Source organism: Lissotriton vulgaris, chromosome 1_1 (assembly GCF_964263255.1).
Source record: "Lissotriton vulgaris chromosome 1_1, aLisVul1.2, whole genome shotgun sequence".
Classification (NCBI taxonomy): domain Eukaryota; kingdom Metazoa; phylum Chordata; class Amphibia; order Caudata; family Salamandridae; genus Lissotriton; species Lissotriton vulgaris.
The window spans coordinates 1406797426-1406814478 of NC_141685.1; the positions used below are offsets into that span (position 1 = coordinate 1406797426).

Sequence of the window (17053 nt, forward strand, 5' to 3'; positions counted from 1 at the left end):
TACTTTGCTTGTCCGAAATGGAGGCCGCTCCACTGGCAGTCTCTTTTGCGGCCTTGTTGAAGTCACGCATCGTCCCGCTGACGCTCTTCCTGTTTCCCCGGCGGAGGTTGTGGCAGATGGATCTGCCGTCGGCGAGAGGTGGCAGGGCTGCGTGCTCTCGCCTCTGTCTCGGAGTCTTCGGGCCTCACAGCTCCAGCAGCGCAGGACCTACTTCTCCCCCTCAGGCGGCACCAATGGGGGCAGTATTCTCTGTTCTGGTGAGTCCCGCCGTGCTGGGCAACGACGGGCGGTGCAGTGTGTGGCGTGGCATGCGGAGCTGGGTTCGCCGCAGCGCATCCCTTGTGCAGCAGACGTGGGGTGCGCAGTTGGCGGAACTGTGCTTTGTTCCGGGGTAGCAGGGTCGCTGCACGGAGATGGTCGTGGGCCCTTTAATTGCGGCGGCGATTGCCTGAGTGCGGCGGCGGCCATACAGTAAGCATGGTGGGGAGACTCACGCTTTCACCGGTGTGCAGGAGGCCGCTGCGGGGTGTTCGTCCACTCACTTATCTTGCCAGAACTGCTGTGGGTGGACGATAGCCAGGCGCCGTGTCACCTCCTTACGGGCAGAGGGCCGCGTGGCGAGGTGGAGCCCGACCTTCCCAGCAGTCACGGGTGTCCTCCTTGCGAGGGAGGACAGAGCACTGAGCGGCAGGTGTGCGTGGTTGGCTACCCGCCTCGTCGCCAGTGTAGTGTTGGGCCTCAGGCCCACATGGCGGCAAATAGCTGACGCAGACACAGGGTAGTACTTGACTGTAACTGGCCTCGAGCACGTGCACCCTGGCCCTTTTATTAGCGAGGTCACGTCCAGGACCGGACTGGGAAACAAAACCGGCCTTGGCAAAGTGCTCGGCCGGCCCCCCTCCCCACCTCGCGGGGGAGGGGGGACGGCCGCGCTCTCTGCCAGGGCCGGTTTTCGGCCGATTTTGTTACAGGGCCGTTTTTGCAGCAAAACGGCCCTGTAACAAAAACGGCCCCAGGCCCCAGTGGTCCCAAACCGGCCCCCACCCGTGCGGCCCACCGGGGGATTGCCCGGTGCCCGCAACAGCCAGTCCGGGCCTGGTCACGTCCCTCATGACACCCGTGATGGATGGGTGTTGGGGTGCAGTATGCCCAGCCCCCGAGGGAGCGGCTGGCATGACAACTTCCTGCGGTACACTAGAACGTGTCTCGCAGGATTCTACAGGTCCCTCCCTTTCTCCCTGATCCTTTCCCTTCCTCTCGCTCTGTCCCTGTGCCATCTGGAGCCTAAGGTGACTTCAGTGAGCGCCTTTATTGACACTGACCTGAAAGACAATGCTGAGGAAGAGGTGTGTGAACTTGTCACATAACTGCTGCCACTTGCACATGGATTTACTCAACCTTGCACACAATTCTGCTCTCTCCATGCACTGGTACACTCAGGGCTGTCTTGCGCCATGGTATGAGGATGTCTTTGTTATGGTCAGGATACTTCTTTGTGCAGGAAGGGATACACTTTCTGTACAGAAACTATCCCTGGCGGCTTTTCTCTCTTTGTATGTGCGCTCTGCAGAATACAACAGGAGGCCTCCCCAGACAGCACAGATGAGTGTGCGGAGACACAGACGGAAAGAGCGGTGCTCCTACTAACCTGAGCTGCAGCCAGGTGGGGTGAAGCGCCATCACCACTACTAATGGTATGCGGTTGATCATGAAACCTGAAAATTACAGGTGATTTTGTTTTTGAATTTCACTTTATAAGCAGTAGTTTCCAACAGGTCCTGAAGAAAGCATTGGAACTATTCCATCTCAAATGCTGAAACATGTCAACCAATACTGCATACAGATATTATGTTAAATCTGTATTTTCACTATATTTTTAAATTTGGACATTTGAGAGATATCATTAAAATTAACAATCTACTCAACTGATCCAATTTTATTCGGCACTCACATTTATTGTTTAATTCACTTTTCGCACTGCTTATTCAGTAACCACAAATAGGCCCATATTTTCGAACACACCATCCTTCCTGCTAACACATTTATTTAAACACTACACATAGCCCTAAAAAACTCCAGTAGGCTATGTTGTGTTGTCTTGTCTCCTGGGCAAGGAGAACCCAAATTATGTTAAAAAGGGTGGTACCGAATGGTTACTGATGGGAACAATTGCCCACTGTTTGAGTCTTAACTATATGGCATATTGTTTTGGGTTTCCACTTCTTTATTTGTATTCTGTTGGGGTTTGTGTCCACAGTTGAGCTTTACAATTGACCTCTAGATACTATTGGTGCTAAGAATGTTGTATATTGGGGTATGTATCTAGTTGGGGTGGTTAAACCTCCCCTCTGACCCTTCTAATAATTGGTTTGTTTTTGTGCTGTCAAAATTGATACCAGAGCTGAAATGATTCCCTGTAGTAGATCCTTGCCGCTTGTTAGATGGTATGCTGAAAGCATCTTTACAATCTTAAGAGTTAATGAGGGATGCTATTGACTTTTTAGTCCATTCTGATGCACTGGTTTCTAATGCACAGGAACTAAAACGCAAATATTTATTATTTCGTGCTTATGTGGCATCAAAGAAAGAGTCATCCCAACTGTGTCCCTTAGCTGATGGTTCTCAGCCCAATGTGCTTTTCACAGAAGTTTACATGGGAAGGAATGAGCGAGCACACATGACCCAAAGACTCACTGAAGAAGTATTGTGTGGTGTACTACAATAAGATTAATTTGCAAAAATCTATTTGGACCTCATATACACTATAAGTACATTGTCTATATACCATGTTCTTTCAGTGCAGAAAGCAAGCAATAATAAAAGCAAAACGTTCCATAAACTCCGGAAAAACAATTTTTCAGTTGTTTTTAGTGGGGCGAAAATGTGTAACCACTGATAACAACTGTTTTTTAAGATATTGAAAACACTGAAAAAACCCCACCAGAATTTACCAAAAATAGAAACTGAAAACAGGAAAGCCTACTTATGGGCGATCTCACGAACAGGATTATAGGTACAATAAGAGCATAAGAGGTTTCACTTAACTTGCCTGTTTCATTGTGAGCTTTCTGTGGGACTGCGCGGCTCTATTTACAGTGGGGGTGGGGGAGGGGTTCTTTGTTCCTGATTTAAATGTTAAGAATAGATCAAAGTTTCTAAGATATATAATAAAATGGTGGGATAGGGGGAGGATATTGATTATTCACGTTTTTCTTTAAAAAAAAACCGAGGTATTTGGGTGAGCTTTAATTTTGACATTGCCCCTATTTCCTGGTAAGCAGCGAGACAAAGCATGGCTTCTTGCATTGCTGATTTTGTTTGCTTTTTAATGAAAGAAGTGTTATTTGTTGTGAAGATTTGTCCTTCTGTTTTCTTACGTTGACCATCGCTAGGATCTGGATAAGACACAGGATGACCAGCAGGCCAGCACTAGTGGACTGCAGCGCAGTTTCATGAAGCCTTCACGTGAGCAACGCCCACTCGAATGGGTAAAACGTCGCATTGCACCACTGTTTGTTCAAGCACCAGGGGTATGTCAACACCCAGCTTTCAACATGCACTGTGTGAAAGTGTTTATAGATTACAAAATATCTTAAGCATCCTAATATTTGAATGTTGGAGTAAAGAGGGGTGTGGTGGAAGTATGTTATTGTTTTTCTAACAATCCATTTTTTTTAAAACTGAAATCCCATTAATAGTGTGTTAACTAAAACTGACCAAGGTATTAAAATGATTACCTATTGTGATTGTTAAAACTAACTAACTGAAAAGAATGTTTTCGAAACTGCTTTGTCTTTAACAGCTGTATATTGTTTCAAACTTGAGTTTCAGCTATTACTGGTGTATTTTAATATCTTGTAAACTAGTGCATTCGGTTAACAATATCACCTGACCCAAATCTCGGTTTATTAGTTAGCGCATTGAATGATTTGTGCAAAAGCTCTTTAAGCGCAATTGGCTAATCATGAGGTTTGGCTTTGGTATGACGGGTTGATAACAGGATGTAACCATTCCTCATCATTGTCTGCCCCATATATTGATATGCACGTTAGAAGAGTCATATGTATCTTCTCAGCAACAATCCTAGAAGAATGTTGGCCTGAATGAGTGCTTGGCGGAAGGGTTGGTTCATCATAACGTGACCGATATACAGTCCGCTGTATTAGAAATGCAGTAGGATACGATGCACTTGTGTTAATGCAGAGGGAAATCTTTCACATTTGTGATGGAAAGATCCATCTGCCAAACTCTAGATCTGGGCCAGTGACCTGTTTGAACTTTATCAAGACCAAAAGAGATAAGAAAAGATCTATTGACTTCCTGCCCAGGGCATTATCTTCGATTCCAATTTTACTACATATCAGAGGATTTCTATACACTATTGCCTCATTTCTACTTTATATTTGGTGTGGTTTAATTGTATTATATTTAATGACATCTTTTTCTAAATTTGTTTTAGGCTCCATTCTGGAGGCTTTTGTCTCTTGCTGCTAACTCTTTGAGTTTGGTGCATTTATCGTATTTTTTGAGTGCTCAATCGGTTTTCTTGAGTTCTTGCCTATGTTTTCCTTTAGCATTATGTTATGGGTGTTATCAGTTTTATTTTAATGTAATTAGGGTGATACATGGGCCCCGAGCCAGCACTCTTACAGAATAAGTTCCGGATATTTACAAAGAGAGAACAGTTGTTTCCTAAGGTAATCCTAAAGCTTACTGGTTTCCTGGTCAAAAGAACAACGCAATGCGTACAGTCAAAATATTAAATAAAGGTCTGCTCATATGTATGCATATTAAGTAACAAATATGCATTAGGCCAAAGTGTTAAACTTAAAAGTAGCACATCCATGGTTCATAGTTTAAATCTTTGTATTCAATTTTTCAGAACAATAGCCGCCACCTACATCCAATGGCAAGTGAGTAAAACATTTTAGAAAAATATAGGGAGGAGTAAGAGAGTTCTATCTGTAGAATAGAGAGAGTAAGGACGATGGAGTGTCAAGAAGCCAATTCTAGTTTAGTATTGGGGGAGTGGTGCATGTCTTTCCTGCAATCAAAACTACCACCATGTGTCGTGTCTAGCGGTCTTGTGAGAGTTCTCTAGTGAGTCCAAGTCCTCAGAGATACTTTGGCCATGTAAGCTCATTAAATTCAGTTGACATGAACTTTAAGGTGGATCCCAAGGTTTTATCGAAGGTAGGTAGCCGGCGTGCTAAGCTTGTGTTATCTTTTCCATTCTAAATTTTGCTAAGGGACGGCTTGCGCGTGCGCAGATTTGTGGTTGTGTGACTCAGTGTCTTAAAGCCAAGTACTGCCAGTACACTGTTTTAGATAGGCCATAGTTAGCAGCTAATTGGGAAAAGTCCATTATCCCCTCTACGTTGAAGATATCACCCACCCTTTTACAGTTGGATTCCTGCCATTTCAAGTAATCCTGCCACATCTGGGCGGGGGGAAATTCTGGATGGCCTATCAAGGGAGCCAGGGGGGACATAGGAGAAGATAGACCATGGTGTACCTGAACCCTACCCCATACATTAATCATGGCTCGCAGAACCGTTGAAATGTAAACCCAGACAGAGCAGTGCCGTCTAGGGAACCAGGGTACTTTTCACATATGCATTCCCACTATTGTGCGGTCAATGAATCACCAGTGCTTTTCCAACATTTGTTTAAACCATTCTATCATGTACCGAAGCTGAGCTGCTTGATAGTAGCGCTCTAAGTGTGCAGCCCACTGTCCGCCTGTTTCAGGTATGTTTGGGGGCACGCAATTCGGGCCTTCTTTCCACCCCAGATAAAGTCCACCAACAAGTGTTGCAATTTGGTCAGAATCTGTGAGGTGCGGGGTGGTGTAGCTGCAGGGTCTGCATTACGTACAGTATGCGGGGGAGTAGCGTCATCTTTATAGCAGCGAGTTTGCTCAGCCAGGACAGGGTGACCCATCTCCAGTGTTGAAGGTCTGTCCGGATATTGGAAAATAGTGCACCATAATTCTCGCGCGCCATACGCTCAACGATAGAAAATATCTGTAAACCCAGATATAGAATACCTGCTGTAGCCCACCCAAAAGAGAACTCTGCCTTTAAGTGCTCTAATTCTGCGTGGGGAATAGTCAGGCTAGGAGCTTGCGTCTTTTGTATATTAATCTTAAAGCCAGAGACTAGCCTGAGTTCTTCGAACTCCTGCCTGAGGGGAGGCAGGGATGTGATTGACTGAGTGATAAAGAGCATGACATCGTCGGCATACAGAGAGATGTTATGTTCCCTGTCCCCCATATGAATCCCCATGATTGCGCCATGTAGGCAGATACGGTCTGCAAAGGGCTCCATATATAGAGCGAATAACAAGAGTGACAAGGGGCACCCCTGTTGGGTGCTTCTCAAGATATTAAAGGGTCGAGTGCATAGCCCATTCAAGCTAATTTTTGCCTCTGGTGCTTTCTACCGACCACAAAAAATGTACCCCCAAGCCAAACCTTGCCATGGTCAGTCGCAAATAAGTTCTTATTTTTATGAACGCCCAAAGGAACACTTCCAACCCCGTAGACAGTGGCAAAACCAACCCAGAAATCAATCTAAGAGAAGAGTGAGGTTTTTTGACTCCTCATATAGTAGCACAGATTCAGAGGGAGAATTAGCAAATGATAAACAACAACATAGAAGTGGGGAGACTAATAAACAACATCAAACAACATCAAAAGAGGGTTTTGCTTTTTTAGACAAACGCAATCAGATGTTCAGCCCACCCCGAGGGAGAGGGAGAGGTCGAAACAATTACAACCATCAGACACAGTATGCACAAGCCCAAAACCCTCAACGTCCTCGTACCAGGAGCCAGAAACAGTGGGATTAACTAGAACCCAAAAAGCAGCAGTTATTAACCTTTCAAGCCACCAATTAAACCCAATAGAAATTAAACTCTTTGAAAAGGGGTTAGGGTACGCGATCAGCTCTCCAGTAGATCGATATGCTCTAGAGAGAGATTTGCAAAATTTCTTTAGAAAAGTTAGGCTTCAAATTTTCTTTGATGGGAAAGAGAAACACCAGAGACAAAATAAATCAGGTTTAAAGAACAAATCAACATGGACTCCCTCTTTAAATATGGTACACAAGGATGTAGAAGCCTTTGAAAGATCTGTGGACAAAAGTGTGGATAACCTTTTAAAACAAAAACACTGGACACCCTTCAACTTGACAAAAGAAGAGAAAAAAGCATTAGAACTCCTGGAACATGATAATACTCTAATATTAAAGCCAGCAGACAAGGGCGGTAGTGTAGTTTTAATGGATAGCCAAGACTATAACAACAGAATGCTAAAACTCTTGAACAACACTGAACATTATAAAAAATCTAGTAGGGAAGAGTGGCACACCCTGAAGAACAACATAGAAAGAATGTTAAGATTAGCAAAGGATGAGGACATCATATGTGACGAGGAACTTGATTTCATGCGAAATACAGAACCCCTAATTCCAGCACTATATGGTTTGCCAAAAGTGCATAAAGATATCTCTGACCCCCCTATGAGGCCTATAGTGTCGTGCATTCGGTCCCTAACTGAACCATTAAGTAAGTACGTGGAAGTTTTTTTACAGCCATTAGTACAACAACAAAAAGCATACGTGAAGGACACTACATTTATGATTAATAAAATAGAGGGTTTAAGCTTCGATCCAGAGACACAGGTATTAGTGACTCTGGATATTGAAGCACTATATACCAACATTCCCCAGGACAACACCATTGAGATCATGTAGGAGATTCTGAGAGGGAATGACTTAGAACTTACTGACCATCAGACCTTCCTCATAGACTGTATTACGGTGATCCTCAAAAATAATATTTTTCTGTACAATGACAACTTCTATAGACAGATCAAGGGGACCAGTATGTGGGCCACATGTGCCCCCAGCCTGGCATGTTTGTATGTGTCCAGATTCGATGATAGACACATCTACAATATAGCGGCCCCATTTCATGAAAACATCTCGGAATGGGGTCGTTATATAGACGATATTTTCTTCATATGGACAGGCGGAGTTGAGACTTTGAATGATTTTCTACTCTGGCTTAACCTGGGTGATGTGAATTTGAAATTCACATCACACACAAGTAAACATTCAGTAGAATTTTTAGATATTACCATTAAGCACACAGATGGCTGTCTATCAGTAGAACTGTACACCAAACCATCTGATAGGAACAGCATGCTACACTATGAGAGTAACCATCCGGCCTCACAGAAAAATAATATCCCTTTCGGGCAATTTCTTCGACTTAGAAGAAATTGTACGTCAATCCAGGACTATGAAATACATGCCTCCAATCTAAAAACTAAATTTGTAGAAAGGGGATACCCGAAAAGGATGATAAAACATGCCTATAAACGGGCCAAATATTTCAACAGAGAGCGTATCTTCAATCCAGAACGCCATAATCAGAATAGTTCCCAGCCAATCATGTTCGTAACTAATTTTTCTCAAGTAAGTTATAAAGTAAAAAATATTATTAATAGAAATTGGATCCTTATCTCTGACAAAACCTTAGTCCCAATTCCAAAACCTATGTTCTCATTTAGGAGGAATAGAACAATAAGAAATTCCTTAGTACATACATACGGAGAGACCCCAAAGAACCTCCAGACAACTATTGACGGCAACCCCTTACCAACAGGGACCCACCCATGCATGGGATGTGCCAATTGTGCCAGTATAATCAAAGGCGATAAAATTACAGTCAACGAGAGAACCATAAGTATTAAGAATTTCATGAATTGCAGAACAAAGAATGCAATTTACCTCATTCAATGCCCCTGTAAAAAATCCTATGTAGGTGAAACATCCAGGGAATTTAGGCTTCGCCTTAATGAACACCGATCAGCCTTAAGAACAAACAAAGTAGGTGCACCCCTTACTGAACATTGGAGGGCAGCCAATCATACGATTAATGACCTAAAGTGGTGTGGTCTGGAGAAAATAACAGGTAGCATAAGAGGTGGTAATCAGGACAACAAAAGGAAACGTAGGGAGCAATATTATATGTCTACTCTGAATAGTGTGAGGTGTGGCCTAAACTCTAGAGAGGATTGGGAAAAAATTATCAGATGAAGCACATCCGACCTAGAGTCTAGAAACACCCACGACCAAAGACACTCAAAGATGAAACAAGAACAGAGTGTTACAGGCATGGGTAATCATCATGAATTGGAGATGAATAAACTGATTCATTCCACGAATGACAAGCTAGCGACCCATTTACAATTTATATTTTATAGTTTTGATAGACATCCACTTAGCCGGAAATACCAAATTGAAGCCCAACAAATGCAATGGCATTCCTAACATATAGTTTATAGCATGAGGATTAGGACCAGTGGATTGGTGTAAGCCGTTACCGGTTCAATGGTGGGTCCTAGTAACAATAGAGTTAAAGAAGATTTAAATAACCAGTAACTAGAAATAAAAATGCGAATTGTGGCACACTACAAATAATAATAAATTCGGGGCCTCGTCATGTATTCGTCCTCGTTAACCAATGTTGAAATGGCTATTTGAATCTCCATGACAACACGGGAGAGTGAGACACCATTACTGAATAGGTGGCGACTGAATTATTCTATGTCTTTTCCCGTTTGGTAGTGGTCCTAAGCAATAAGGATTTAAATAACCACAAAGCACAATAAATATGCGGAATTCGGAACACTATAAACAACAAATAATTATGGTGGCCCCGTTTATGTACTCGTTTCCGTACACTAATGTTGCAATGGCTATTTAGATCTCCATGACAACGCGTGGCAGTAAGCACCAATAACAAACAAGAGTTGGTAGCGAAAGAACGAATGGGAAAACATCGCGGAAATATAGAGAAACGCGTTCTATCACCATAGGAACATGCAAGTGATTGGTCACATCTTAACCAATGAATGACCAGATCACGAGGAGCCAATCAGAGAGGGGCTAGCTTAAAAACGCAAACAACCGGATAGTCAGTGTTTCCTTCCAGTTCAAGATAATCCGATGACTGGACACACGGACTAACTACCAGGATAAAAAGGAGCAGGGAGGCCGACAGAAAGATTAAGGGTAAGCGAAATGTCAATTGAGGTCGGCCATAGTACCAAGAGCAGCGCGGCGATGTAATTTCTGGCCTAGGGCCGTTTCCCTCCAATAGCGAGGTAAAGAGAGGGTGGGGAGGTTATATTCTAACCCTTTGAAACTCCGTTTTTTGAAAAAATAAGGGGATAATTAATATCGCTATGTGGAAGACTAACAACCACAAGAAAAACCAAACACTCGTTTTTTCTTTCTTTTACCAATAATACAGAACGGACCGAATTTAAAACGGACCAGTTTTGGCAACCATATCCGACACCCCAATTAAACAGGGAAAGAGACGGCAGCCAGAAAATCATAAAAACGGTGGCTCCTCCTGGTGGTTAAATATACTGCAAATCCATGCGACACAAACAGGTATATTAATAGATTATTATAAAATACATCAAACACTAAGCGAATTGAAAGCAGCGCAAACTATTTTTTATATATTTTGCCCCACACAACAGAAAGAAATGTGATGGGTAGAAGAATGAACAAATAAACCCGACAACCCAATGAACTATTGAAAATATCACTTCAACTAATAAGGTATTTCGATCAGATTATAAATACTGAAGATAGTACGTAAAAGAGTGCATAGAATTGTAAATAAGCAACTATACCAACAAATATTTATCCGATATAGTGACATCGCAACGTGAATAAGCCTTGACCGGTCCATCATTCCGAAGCCCATAGTACATACATGGGAAGAGAGTTTTATTTTCAACTGGAGATACAACATCTACTATAAATAAGGTATAAAATAAGATCCTTACACATTACAAGTTGCAACCTGCGAACACACAGGCTCGCAGAATAGCCAGATAAGTGGTTAACAGCAGTGGACAAGAAGTCCAAGGGAAAGGTAAACCTTATTAGTTTTGTAACAAGTGTAGGAATGTGGGGGCAGAGAGACATATAGGTTTAATTAATATCATGTGTAATAGATACTAGAAGAAGTAGACACATAATGTATAGTAGTATGTTGTAGTAGGACAGACCAAATGACACAACAACAAAAGACAAAAACATAGTATGAAATGTGATGTGAGAGAAGATGCTACACTGTAGATAGAAGAGAGATGTATATTATATTTGTACCAAAAAAAGAATGGTAACTCTGTGTTTTTAAATTCATTTAGAATCAGTCCTGAAGAAGGTCTACTATCAAAAAATACCGAAACGCCGCGTCAACTGTTTGATTCTTTATTTTTTAATCCTTTTTTTATAATAAAATGTATAACATGTGTTTTTAAAATTATTGTGATAATGAGAAACTAGTGTAATATAATAAAGTGCAACAGAGTTTTTTTACAAAACGCAAAGTGTGGAAAACATCTCTCTTCTTTGAATTCATGTATGGTTTTCTTAAAAAGGTTTTTAATTTCAAATTTTCATGTTTTAACCTAGTGTCATACCACAACAAGAACTGTGAATACAATGTACAGGGGGTGTCTAGTTTAACTCTTAGCCTCGTATTAGAAATTTATGGTATACCTTGTACCTTTGCCGCCTAATTGAGGGCTTGCTGTTTTTCGGATAATTAATCCCAACTGAGTAATTACTCCTCGCAATTGGACATCTTTGATTTGTCCATTTCTAGTGGGGACGTTTTCACGTCTTTTAGAATACAGTCGCAAATAAGGCCACTGGACCCGATCAGAGGTCTTCTCGGCGTCCTCTGATAGAAGCAGAGCCGGCTTCTGGGAGCACTGGGTTTTGTCGAGAAGATGACACAGTCGGCTGGTTCCATCGCTACAACTGCGTTCCGGTATGAATCTGGACTGGTCCTGATCCACCAGCCCCTGCATGTAGGGTGCCAAACGAGCTGCTAATATGGTAGTGAAAATGTTCAGGTCAACATTCAACAGAGAGATGGGGCGATATGAGGCGCATTTCCTCAGGTCCTTGTCCCGCTTAGGCAGGACCACAACTGTGGCCATGCGCACGGAGGGAGCAATGAATCCCTTATCGCTGAGTGATTTGAAGAGTTGTGTAAGCAGTGGGGCTAAAGTGGGTGTGAACATTTTATAAAATTCGGAGGAAAACCCATATTCCCCGGGCGCCTTATCTGACGCAGGTCCCTGAATCACGCGTAGCACTTCATCCGGTTAAACGTCTGCATCCATTTTATCCATCTACACGGCCGGGAGTAAGGCTACTGATGCCTGGGACACATATGCTGCTGCTGCTTCCTCATCCAGAGGATCAACGGAATAGAGAGCAGAATACAGTTCCTCAAATTCGAGAGCTATTTATTTTATTTATTTATTTATTTTATTTTATTTGCATACTTATAACGCGCGGGGAATCGACTCCCTGAGGAGTATCTCCGCGCCTTTTTAGCAGCATCTGAGACCAAGGCCGACTCTAACTAGGTTAAGTAATGCCTAAATGGAACTAGTAGTTGAACAAAAAAGTTTTTAATTTTTTCCTAAAAGGAAAATGTTCCTTACAGATTCTAATGTCGTAAGGAAGATCGTTCCAAAGCTTTGGTCCTGCTACGGACAGAGCCCTTCCTCCTTGTCTGGTCTTACAGAACCTGGGGACACATAACAGCTCTTGATTGCCAGATCTCAGAGTTCTCGAGGGGGTGTAAGGGACAAATTTTTTAGTTAGATAGTCAGGACCTTTACCAGTGAGACATGTATGGATGATGCAGCACGTTTTAAACAGCACCCTCTGTTTCACAGTGAGCCAATGCAGTTGATTCAGCAATGGTTTCGAGGGTGTACGTGCTGGGACATTCAAAACCAAGCGTGCTGCCGTGTTCTGCACGACTTGGAGTTTGTTAATGATGCCCTCATTGGCGGCTAACAGCAAACCGTTACAATAGTCCAGTCTGCTCAACACAAGCGACTGAACTAGAGTTTTCCTGGTGGAATCAGGTAACAGGGGGAAAACCCTTCGGAGAAGACCAATAACATGGAAACAGGAGCCTACCACTTGATTAGTATGATGTTTAAGGGCGAGCTCCTGATCCAGTTTGACTCCTAGATCTTTTACCACCCCTTTGGGCACAGGGACTGGACCTAGGTCTTGAGGCCACCAGTCAGGAGCCCACAGTCGTTTGGCTTCTCCAAAAAGCATCACTTCAGTCTTTGAGACGTTACACTGAAGGAAGTTTGCTGCCATCCAATGAGCCACCTCTTTCATCCCCTGGGCAAAGGAGTTACGCACCTCAGGAGTCATGATTTTGAAGGGGAAGAGGAGTTGAGTATCGTCTGCATACGATACAGGGATGAACCCGTGGGATCTCATGATGTTGGCTAGGGGTGCCACATAGATGTTAAAAAGCGTTGGGCTCAAGCAGGAGCCCTGCGGCACCCCCTTAGAGATCTCCACCTCCTCTGACTGGTAATGGCCCAGTATGACTCTCTGAGTACGCTTGATGAAAAAGCTCCTTAGCCAGGCCAGCGCCTTGCCTCCCAGACCGATGTTAATGAGTCTGGAGGTCATGATATCATGTGACACAGTGTCAAACGCCGCTGACAGATCTAAAAGCACCAGGATAACGGAATAACCCTTATCCTGTAGCATATGGAGATCATCAGCGACGGACAGCAAGGCGGTCTCAGTACTGTGCCTGGGTCTGAACCCCGATTGTGAAGGATCAAGTCCCCCCGCACTTTCTACATATTTAGATAAGTGCCGATTTACAAACTTCTCGGCGAGCTTCCCTAGAAAAGGGAGGAGGGAGATGGGTCTCAGGTTTGTCAGATCGGTCCAGGGAATGGAATTATTTTTACGTAGGGGTCTGACCAAAGCTTGCTTCCAGCCTAGGGGAACTTCCCCAGTGCTCAGAGAAAGGTTAAGTACCTGCTGAATACCTGCACCCAGCTCATCACTAAGAAGAGCCATAACCCGTGCTGGTATAATATCCGAAGGGCACCCACTCTTTGTTTGAGTGATAAGAGTGGTTATCTCCTCCAGAGATATTGGTGGGAAGACTTCAAGCTTACTGGTCGTATTTCCTATTGAACTAAAATGAGACTGGACCAAGCTATCAGCAGTGCTCATAGTGTTCGAGGTGGATTTAGTGGCTAAGATCTTCATGTAAATGCCATCTATTTTTTTGACAAAGAACATCTGCGTGTATTTTCTCTCTGCAGGAGAACTCAATCTCTGCAATACGGCTCTTATGTATGTAGGTTCGAATTTGATGTGCCAGAAGTTTCCCGGCCTTACTCCCCCTTCATTATACCGCTGTTTAGTGCATAAGAGTGAGTATTTGGTCCGGTCGAGGTCCAACGCTTTCAATTTTTTGCGGGCATTTGTAAGTTGGGGGGCGGATTTGGATGGCGCCTGTGCAGCGATGTACCATTTCAAATTCGTTGACCTGACCCTCCAATTGTTCCTGTTTATCCTTCCTATCCTGGTTCAGCTAAGCCGCTATTGCCAGGAATCGACCCCTGATGACCGCTTTCAGAGTATCCCGCAGTCAGTGAGCAGGGGTAAAAAGGACATTGTTAGTGTCCCAAAAAGTTTGCATTGCCCTTTGCACCTCCTTGATATTTGCGTCATACGTAAGCAGTTTGTGATTAAGTCTCCACACCCTCTGTCTATGATGGTCTCCCGCCAACTGCCAAGTGAGAGTGATAGGGGAAGGATCTGAGAGATATACCATGCTTTTGGCGGTGTCTAGTATCCCTACGGTAACACGCAGGTTGTCAGAAAGAAATCCAAATGGGCGTAGGTCTGGTGTGCCGCTGAAAAGAACATGTAGGGCCGGGTGATAGTGTTGTATAGCGTTTTAGGACCCTAGTGTAATTTTTCCGATTCATGCCCTTATTTTTTTTGTTGAAAATAATTTTTATTGCAGACAGTTAGTGCATACATATTGTCACATGTATTTTACACCTTAGCACCTCCATTCTTCCTTCTCCAATCATATCTGCACACAGCCTGTAGGCCCGCACCCTGGAGGTCGGGCGGCGACAAATAGAAGAATACTCGAGCCCTGGCAAGGTGTATCAGGTGTAATCCTCCCATTCGGAAATGTGCATGTCTGCTTTTCTCCTTCTCCCCTCTATTAAATCGTCCTATATTTATTTAACTGTTCCCAACATCCCCTCCCCACCCCCCTCCCCAGTGTCCACCACCTACTCAGAAGTTCTCGCCACTATCTCATCTTTGGGTTTAATCAGGAGTCAGTGTCTGCTTAGATGTGTGATGTCCCCGGTGTGTTGCGGGAGCCATTCTCGTTCCTGTCCAGGTCACCCTCATCCTCCTGTAGTGTGCTATCTCGCAAGCCTTGGACCAATGCCTCCCAAGCCGCCGCCGTCTCCAATGCTCTATCGTCTAGTTTACGGCGAGCCATCTGGTAGCGATGCGTACTGTCACACGCGGCCCACTTCAAGAACTCATTGACCCATATCCTGTGTGTGGGGCCCACTCTCTCCTTCCAGTGTCTTGTGATTTCTCTTTTAGCTATGATCAGGCCCATGTCTATAAATTTGCTTGTGGTTTTATTTTTAGGCGTGTGTGGAAACCAGTGTAGCAGGCATATCGCTACATCATACTGCAATATTCTGTCCGTCACTTCGATTAAAGTGTCGCCTACCGCCCGCCAGTATTCCCGGTCAGGGCAGGACCATAGCATTAATGTTCCAGCTCCGCCCCTTCCAAAGCGCATCTTGGACATGCCGCGTCGGCCGCTCCAAAATACTTCTGATTTTGCCCGGGGTCATGTAAGCCCTATGCAGCACGTAAAAGTGGATCTGTTGAAAGCGCGCATTTCTCGTGCTATTCTTAGCTCGTCTCACTAGCTGGGCCCAAGTCGTCTCGGGAATCTCCCTGGCAAGGTCCGTTTCCCATTTTTCCTTCAGCACCGTCAGTGGTGGCAGGTTTTCTCGGAGCATTCTGGAGTACATGCATGTTACAGCCTTGTAGGTTCCAGCTGCCGTCATGGTGTACTGACTGGCCATGGTCGTCTGTGGTTCTACAAGTCCCCCCTTCAGTGCGATTGTATAGCCCTAGTCACTGCAGCATGCAGTAAGTACCCCCCTCTTGGCAACCCAAATTTCTCCTGCAACTCCTGATATTGGATAAGTGCCCCGTCCTCGTAGAGGTCGCCCACCACTTGTATTCCTGCGTCTTCCCAGCTCAGCAACTGTGACCAATCTCCTGTTCCTCGTCTGTTCCTCGAGTGTCAAATCCTGAAGGGCGATCCTTTGCTGCAAAGTGATATAGGCCAGAACATGGCGTGGTGTGCCCCCGCCTCTCCCATTCTCTGAACCTCGGTATACTCTCGCTATCTCCTGCGTAAAGATCTGCAATTGAGCAGCTAAATAGTAGAGCTCAAAATCTGGGACCTCCAGTCCGCCCTCATCTTTCGGGCGGAGAAGCGTCGCCAGCGCCACTCTGCATATGCTTGTCCCCCATATGAAGGAGGTCATCTGAGATTTCAGTCGGCCAAAGAAGGATCTAGGTATCCAGACAGGGAGGGTGCGAAAGTAATACAGGAGCCGCGGCAGGGCGGTCATTTTCAATAAAGAGATGCGCCCAGTGACTGACAGTGGGAGCGTGGCCCAAAAGGCCATACAACCTTTCAGTGCTCGCATACAGCGGCCCACATTACCATCCAGCAGGTCTGCCGCTGTGTGGTATATGTAGACTCCTAAATACTTCAGACAGGTGGGCTCCCGTCTAATCTCGGGTCGGTGGTCGGGCCGCATCGCGCCCCGCCTCAGAGGAAACCAGCAAGTTTTGGACCAGTTGACTTTCAGCCCCGAGAGGTCACCAAATCGCTCTAGCAACCTCTCCGCTCCCTTCAGTGCCTGTGAGCCGTATTCTAGGAATAATAAAAGGTCATCCGCGTATAAGGAGATGAATTGTTGGCCCCCTCTGCCATCTATGCCCTGAAAGTGTTTACCCGTCCTGGCCTCAGCCGTGTGGGGCTCAATCGCCAAGGCGAACAGTAGGGGGGATAGGGAGCAGCCCTGTCTGGTACC

The 17053-nt window shown here is 44.6% G+C and overlaps 1 protein-coding gene across 2 annotated transcripts in view; it reads left to right on the forward strand.

Annotated features, from left to right (window-relative positions):
• Nucleotides 1-1153: 1153 nt before the first annotated feature.
• The window catches only part of LOC147750600 (uncharacterized), a 146936-nt gene continuing 131036 nt past the window's right edge, over nucleotides 1154-17053 (forward strand). For both annotated transcript variants that reach the window (XM_086967146.1, XM_086967152.1), the window contains exons 1-2: nucleotides 1154-1694; nucleotides 3393-3530. The gene's annotated coding sequence lies outside the window, so the exon portion shown is untranslated. The remainder of the gene's footprint in view (nucleotides 1695-3392; nucleotides 3531-17053) is intronic.